Raw genomic sequence first — 8,524 nt, forward strand, 5'->3', positions numbered from 1 at the left:
TGTGCTAATCTAGACAACTGGGCTATTCTATGTTGCTCGTTTCAAGGAAATATTGATAATCATTACCCTTCTCATCCATTACTCCATTTTGTTCAGGAACATCCCATCATTTTCCCTAAAGTAACTTCATCTAGTCCAATTCCGGGGGCTGTTAACATCTTTACTGATGGTTCCAAGTCTGGAATGGGAGCTTATGTAATTAATGATTCTCTCCCTGTCCAACATCAATTTGCTCCTGGAAATCCACAATGGGTAGTGATTCTCTCCCTGTCCAGCATCAATTTGCTCCTGGAAATCCACAATGGGTAGAACTACAAATTGTTATTGAGGTTTTTAAGCAGTGTTCTTTTCCTTTTAATCTCATTTTGGACTCCATCTATGTGGTACAAGCACTAAAAGTCCTGGAGGCCGTGGGAGCTATTGGTGATGCCCATAATGTATCTGCTTACTTTAATCAGCTTCAACAGCTTATCTATAGCCGCACTGCTCATTTTTATCCAATGCACATCCGGGCTCACACCTCTCTTCCTGGTCCGTTATCACAGGGTAATGCCTGTGCGGACTCAGCCACTAGAGGTCAGTTGATCTGCTTGGCCTCCTCCTTAGAGGGGGCTAAATTGTTTCACCAGAATTTCCATGTTAATGCATTGACGCTGCGCAGGCGTTTTTCCATTTCAAGAGTGGATGCTCGTCAAATAGTATTACAATGTCCCCATTGTGTCACGTTTCTTCATCCCCCTACTTATGGAGTGAACCCACGGGGGTTAAAGCCATTGGTTGTCTGGCAAATGGATGTGACACACATACCTGACTTTGGTAACCTTAAGTATGTACATGTTTCTGTTGATACATGCTCTGGAATTATTTATGCTTCTGCTTTATTGGGAGAAGAGAAACATAATGCTGTTACTCATTGCCTAGAGGCATGGGCAGCATGGGGTGCACTTGCATCCCTTAAGACTGATAATGGACCTGCTTATACTGACAGGCAATTTACATCTTTTTGTTCTACTATGGGAGTACACCTTACTCATGGTCTACCTTATAATCCTCAAAGACAAGGCGTTGTTGAGCGTGCTCATCGCACCTTAAAGAAAACTTTGCAAAAACAAAAAGGTGGAATAGGAGCTGAGCACACTCCTAAAGAACGCCTGTCCTTAGCTCTCTTTACCATTAATTTTTTGAATTTGGATATTCATGGTCGCTCTGCGGCCGATAGACATGTGTCCCCTCAGCCTTCTGTGATTGGCTATGTTAAGTGGAAGGATGTTCTTACGGGCCAATGGAATGGCCCCGACCCCATGCTGACATGGGCATGAGGATCTGTATGTGTTTTTCCCCAGGATCGCACGGAACCGTTGTGGGTCCCTGAACGCCTGACAAGAAGCGTCTTAACATCAACCAACCAGCAACAAGAGTTACCACAGCAATTCTGTGATGAGGATCTTCATTCTTCTAAGTGCTCTGGCTCTGGTGCTGGTGCCGATGGCACAGACGACACAAATGCAGTGGTGGGCAGTGGCACGGGCATGGCCAATGCCAATGCCGGTTCATGATTTAATGATTCCAGGAATGCTTCCCACATCATCGGTGACTATTTGGCCAGGAATTGGTCCATGGCGGCAGAAGACATGATCCAGTCTCAACTGACTCAGATAGCTGTCTTGAATAGTACCCATGTTGATCCCGGAACTTGGGTTAATTCACCGATTTGATATCTTCTGCCTTTTTTTTTTTAAAGAGTCGGTGGGAGTAGGCATTTTTGGTGCAATGTGTTGCTTCGGTATGTTCCTGTTTGTGGTTTCTCTGTCGTCTCAAGGCCCGCAGTGCTCACGATAAGGCTATGATCATACAAGCTCTTGCAGCTTTAGAAAATGGCAACTCACCTCAAGTCTGGTGTGGTGAGCCGTTCCTGCGGACTGTGGTTGCCATTACATGATGGCGCTGGCTCCGTTGTGGTCTGTGAAGGACAACTCCATATCAAAGAGAGTTGGCGTGTTCCCAGCTCCTTATCAGAGAAAGTTGGCATGTCATTTTCTAGCACCCTGTGAGAAGGGTACACGTGGCAGCTTTGCATTGGGGTTCGAGGTGCTTTATTAAGGCTGGGAGAGGCATCCAATTATTATTCCGGGTAGTAGAAGAATCATTAGAAGAATATCAAGGGCCTGAATAAACTGCTGAAAGAAGATTCCTGAGTCGCGTCTTCCTTGCGGGCAAGGGGGTCGTGACAAGTGGTGCCGAGACCCGGGAGAAAAGAAACAAAGAAACACCCAGGAACCAGAACTTTCAGCAGTCAGGGAGGCGCGCCGGTAAGTCCCAGGTAAGGTGGGACCCGCTGTTAAAAAGCGGAGGCTCCTCTATACATAAAGAGGGAGCATTAAAAGGTACCTGCTCCTCTGTAAAAAGAGAGGGCGTTACATCTCATAGCAATTGCACTCTGTATTTTTGTTTTGTTTTCTGTGTATGTTCGTTTTGTTTTGTGTACTTTCACTTTCGATTTCTGTGTTTTCTTGTGTTGCGTTATGGGTGCTGTGACTTCAAGTCCACTCCTTCTAGTCCTCGATGGCCTTTTACGTTCCAAGGGACTGGAGGTGAAACGCAGTACCTTAGAGAAATTTTTACAGAGGGTAGATACAGCTGCACCGTGGTTTGCATTTTCAGGCAGCCTCACTACACCCAGCTGGGATAAATTAGGCAAAGACCTTGACTTTGCTCGTGAGCAGGGCATGCTAGAGGGCGGGGTGATACCCCTCTGGAAGATGGTCCGTAGTTGTCTTACGGATGGCAGATGCCAAGAAGCGCTTGTTAAAGGGCAGGAGGTTTTAGAACAATTGCATGAAGAAAAATCAGAAACAACAGAGAGCGAAGTGTCTCAGGAAGAGGGGAGTGTGCGGGGCGTGGAGAACGGGAGGAGACTGTATCCAGATCTCAGTGTGCTGCGCACGCCCCCATGCGAAAGTGGGTCAGAGGTAGAAGATAATGAAGAGGAGGAGCTGGAGACGCTGTCTCGGCAGCTAGGGAGTTTAGGTACAGGGAACAGAGATAAGCAAGGGCTCAAGAACGGGCGGCCTCCCGATCCGCCTCCGTATGGCGGGGGTGTTTCGGGCTGCCGCTGCTTTCCTCTGTTTCTCAGGGCTGGCATATCATTGCTATTGACATTAAAGACTGTTTCTTTTCTATTCCTTTGCATCCTAAGGACTCACAGCGTTTTGCCTTCACCCTTCCCTCGTGTAATCACGAGGAACCAGATCAAAGGTTTGAGTGGGTTGTTTTACCACAGGGAATGTCTAACAGTCCTACGATTTGCCAGATGTATGTAGGGAAGGCACTCGCACCTCTCAGACAACAATATCCTTCCATTAAGATTATTCATTATATGGATGATGTATTATTGGCAGCCAAATTACAACAGTCAGTTTATGAGGCCTATAAAGACTTGGTGAAGTTGTTAGCTCAGTATGGATTACGTATTGCACCTGAGAAGGTTCAAACAGGGGATTCTATTCAGTATTTGGGAGCGACGATTAAATATGACATGTTAAAACCACAAAAAGTTACTATAAGAACTCAAGATCTCCAAACTTTAAATGATTTTCAAAAACTGTTGGGAGATATTAATTGGATAAGAGGTTATTTACATATTCCTAATATCGTGCTCCAGCCTTTGTATGCTATTCTTAAGGGTGATCCAGATCTTACTTCCCCTCGTACCCTCACTAAAGAGGCCAGAGCGGCCCTTATAAAAGTAGAAGAAGCTATACAACATGCTACTCTATGCAGGCTCCAGAGTGATAAACCTTTCCAGTTATGTGTGCTTGCCACTATGCGGCAGCCTACTGGAGTACTGTGGCAAGATGGGCCTTTACTATGGATTCACCCACATGTATCCCCAGGAAAATCTTTAGAATACTATCCTGATGCTGTTGCAGCGTTAGCACTTAGAGGGATTCAACAGAGCATTCAATTTTTTGGACAAGCACCTTCTTCTCTTATCATACCCTATTCTAAAGCTCAAATTAATGTTTTGTGTGCTACTCTGGACAACTGGGCCATTCTATGTTGTTCGTTTCAAGGGGATATTGATAATCATTACCCTTCTCATCCATTACTCCATTTTGTTAAAGAGCATCCTATCATTTTCCCTAAAGTAACTTCACCCACTCCAATTCCGGGGGCTGTTAACATTTTTACTGATGGCTCTAAGTCTGGAATGGGAGCTTATGTGATTAATGACTCTCCTCCTGTCCAGCATCAATTTGCTCCTGGAAATCCACAATGGGTAGAACTACAAATTGTCATTGAAGTTTTTAAACAGTGTTCTTTTCCTTTCAATCTCATTTCGGACTCCATCTATGTGGTGCAGGCGCTCAAAATTTTGGAGGCTGTAGGAGCTATTAGTGACACCCATGCTGTGTCTGCTTACTTTAATCAGCTTCAACAGCTTATCCGTAGCCGTACTGCCCCCTTCTATCCAATGCACATTCGGGCTCACACCTCTCTTCCTGGCCCGTTATCACAGGGTAATGCCTGTGCTGACTCGGCAACTAGAAGCCAGTTGGTATGCTTGGCCTCCTCCTTAGAAGAAGCTAAATTGTTTCACCACAACTTTCATGTCAATGCTATGACACTGCGCAGACGTTTTTCCATCTCCAGAGCAGATGCTCGTCAGATAGTATTACAATGTCCCCATTGTGTCACATTTCTTCATCCTCCTACTTATGGTGTAAACCCACGAGGATTGAAGCCATTGGTTGCCTGGCAGATGGACGTAACTCACGTGCCTGACTTTGGTAACCTCAAATATGTACATGTTTCTATTGACACATACTCTGGAATTATTCATGCTTCTGCTTTATCGGGAGAAAAGGCACGTAATGTTATTACTCATTGCTTAGAGGCATGGGCAGCATGGGGTGCACCTGCATCCCTTAAGACTGATAATGGACCTGCTTATACTGGCAGACAGTTTACATCCTTTTGTTCTGCTATGGGAGTACAACTTGCTCATGGGTTGCCTTACAATCCTCAAGGGCAAGGCATTGTTGAACGTGCCCACCGCACCTTAAAAGAAACCTTAGAAAAACAAAAAGGGGGAATAGGAGTTGACCACACTCCTAAAGAACGCCTGTCCTTAGCTCTTTTTACCATTAATTTTTTGAATTTGGATATTCATGGCCGCTCTGCGGCCGATAGACATGTGTCCCCTCAGCCCTCTGTGACTGGCTATGTTAAGTGGAAGGATGTTCTTACGGGCCAATGGAACGGCCCTGACCCCGTGCTGACATGGGCACGAGGATCTGTATGTGTTTTTCCCCAGGATCGCACGGAGCCGCTGTGGATCCCTGAACGCCTGACAAGAAGAGTCTCGAGATCTACTAACCAGCAGCAGGAGGTGCCACAACAGTCCCATGATGAGGAGCTTCATTCTGATGAGTGCTCTGGCTCTGATGCTGGTGCCAACGGTACAGATGGCACCAATGCAGTGGTGGGCAGTGGCACGGGCATGGCCAATGCCAATGCCAGTTCATAGTAATTCTAGTGTCCTCCCCACTCTTTTTTCTACCTCATGTGAGATGTCTGCTCCTTGTACCTCTCCTAGAGGGGACATGGAAAATATTTTTAATCAGTCTCAAGTTAATCTCACAGGAGTTTTTTGTTTCAGTCTTGGGAACACTAATTGTATTAGCCTTAAGACTAAAAATTTGACTAACTGGGAGGACCCATTGCGGTCCAGTCAAGTCTCAGGGTGTATTCTCAGTGCTGTATTGAGCCAAGTAGTTTCAGGGAAGCAATCAGGCTCAGGGACCCCCGCAACTAGCTCTGTTTTAAACATAACTACTTTAGCTATTATCTCCGAGGTATTAATCCCAATGCCTCCTTCTTCTAATAGTACTTGCTATGCCACTCATTTCAAGGCCTCTCCCTACTGTACCCCTAATTTTGGTTTTCCCCCGACATTTACGCCTTGTCAGGATCATTCTTGGGAGAAACATCAAGTTGCTAAAGGTTTCTCCTTTTCCCCCCCTCTGAAGAGATATGTTTATAACTTTAACAACAATGCCAACTCCTCTACAGGAACAGGTTGGTCCTGGTTTCAATGGCTAATTTCCAATGAGAAGGGGGCTTCAGCCGATATTTCCGCATTGGCTCAATTACTAGGAGCCAAAAGTTGGCTGGCTAATGTTTCTGGCACTACTAAGGAGAGTGAACGAGGTAATAGGCTTACATCTGTTTCGTTCAACTCTCTGTTGCATTATGCCACATTGCCTCCTGCAATGGTCTGTATCCAATCCCCGTTCCTGTTCCTTTTAGCTAATCACACCTCATCGGGGATGCTGGATTGTTCTATTATTACCTGTTTCTTATCTGAGTGTTGGAATGGTTCTTGGACTGTAGCAGTAATTATGAAAATTCCAACTTTTGTCCCAATCCCAGTCACTGCGGATCCAGATAAATTTCCTATTGTAGAGCTACTTAGAGTCCGCAGAGAGTACAAACTGCTGCCACTATTAATCAAGTTGTTCAACAAACGTCCACTATACTTGAATCGCAAAATGCGATTAATCAACATATTTTGTCGGGGATTTTAGCTACCAACCAAAGAATAGATTTTCTTCAAGCTCAGGTAGAAGAATTGGCTGACCTAGTACTTTTAGGCTGCATTGACCAACGTGCACATTTATGTATAACCTCTGTCAGATTTAATGATTCCAGGAATGCTTCCCACATCATTGGTGGATATCTGGCCGGAAATTGGTCCATGGAAGCGGAAGACATGATCCAGTCTCAACTAACCCAGATAGCTGTCTTGAATAGTACCCGTGTCGATCCCGTGACTCTGGGTCAATTCACCAATTGGATATCTTCTGCCTTTTCCTTTTTTAAAGAGTGGGTGGGAGTAGGCATTTTTGGTGCACTGTGTTGTTTTGGTATGTTCCTCTGTTTGTGGTTTCTCTGTCGCCTTAAGGCTCGTAGTGCTCAAGATAAGGCTATGATCATACAAGCTCTTGCTGCTTTAGAAACTGGCAACTCGCCACAGGTCTGGCTTGCGCATCTTAAGCACTAAACTTTTGACATGGTCATTGCACCCCAAGTTATTATAACATTGCACTGGGATTGACATGTCTTTCCTCGTTATTCTCTTAGTGTCAGAAAGCCCTTGCACTCTGCCGGTCTTGCTACCATTGCATGCAGATGGGTTTCTACACTAGTGCCTTTGACATGGTCGTTGCACCCCAAGTTATTATAACATTGCACTGGGTACGACATGTCCTTCTTTTGTCTTTCTCTTAGTGCTGGAAAGCCCTTGCACTCTGCGGGTCTTGTTGCCATTGCACGCAGAAGGGTTTCCACACTGGTCTTTATCTATCACTTTAAAGTCCGTGCCTTTCTTTCAGGGTGCTGCCAACTTGTTTGTAGTTGTACCTCTGCATGGCCACAGTTCAACCTCAGCTATTCCCTCTTACTCACCATCGTCACGATACAGGATGCGAGGCAAGGCACTGCACTTGAGTGATCCATTGAGAAGAGGGACCTCAAGGGGAGCATGTCCTATTGCATGCGGGTTTGACGTGTCTCCGCCCCGCCCCACGAAAAAAGGCGTCGGCTGATATGGTGTCAGGTCTGGGGAAGGCGCCCCCTGGGGCTGGCCCATACTATGCAGCCACTTTTGCACAGTGGGATAGGACCTCTACTCTCGCCTGTATTGTCTTAGTGAAACAAAAAGGGGGAGCTGTGGTGAGCCGTTCCTGCGGACTGTGGTTGCCATTACATGATGGCGCTGGCTCCGTTGTGGTCTGTGAAGGACAACTCCATATCAAAGAGAGTTGGCGTGTTCCCAGCTCCTTATCAGAGAAAGTTGGCATGTCATTTTCTAGCACCCTGTGAGAAGGGTACACGTGGCAGCTTTGCATTGGGGTTCGAGGTGCTTTATTAAGGCTGGGAGGGGCATCCAATTATTATTCCGGGTAGTAGAAGAATCATTAGAAGAATATCAAGGGCCTGAATAAACTGCTGAAAGAAGATTCCTGAGTCGCGTCTTCCTTGCGGGCAAGGGGGTCGTGACAGTCTGGCTTGTGCATCTTAAACAGTAAATCTTTGACATGGTCATTGCACCCCAAGTTATTATAACATTGCACTGGGATTGAAATGTCTTTCCTCTTTATTCTTTTAGTGTTGGAAAGCCCTTGCACTCTGCTGGTCTTGCTACCATTGCACGCAGATGGGTTTTCACACTAGTGCCTTTGACATGGTCGTTGCACCCCAAGTTATTCTAACATTGCACTGGGTTCGACATGTCCTTCTTTTGTCTTTCTTCTAGTGCTGGAAAGCCCTTGCACTCTGCAGGTCTTGTTGCCATTGCACGCAGAAGGGTTTCCACACTGGTCTTTAGCTATGGCTTTAAAGCCCGTGCCTTTCTCTCAGGGTGTCGCTAACTTAATTGTGGTTGTCCTACAGAGGTAGTCCCAGCTACCCCCTTTTGTTCACCATCGTCACGATACAGGATGCGAGGCAAGGCACTGCA

The 8,524-nt window shown here is 45.9% G+C and overlaps 1 long non-coding RNA gene across 1 annotated transcript; it reads left to right on the forward strand.

Moving 5' to 3' along the window:
• Nucleotides 1-1,920: 1,920 nt before the first annotated feature.
• LOC144374185 (uncharacterized) lies at nt 1,921-8,024 on the forward strand. The gene is made up of 2 exons (XR_013433658.1): nt 1,921-2,320; nt 5,318-8,024. It is a non-coding gene; the product is annotated as an uncharacterized LOC144374185 (long non-coding RNA).
• The last annotated feature ends 500 nt before the right edge of the window (nt 8,025-8,524 follow it).

Source organism: Ictidomys tridecemlineatus, unplaced genomic scaffold (assembly GCF_052094955.1).
Source record: "Ictidomys tridecemlineatus isolate mIctTri1 unplaced genomic scaffold, mIctTri1.hap1 Scaffold_606, whole genome shotgun sequence".
Lineage (NCBI taxonomy): Eukaryota > Metazoa > Chordata > Mammalia > Rodentia > Sciuridae > Ictidomys > Ictidomys tridecemlineatus.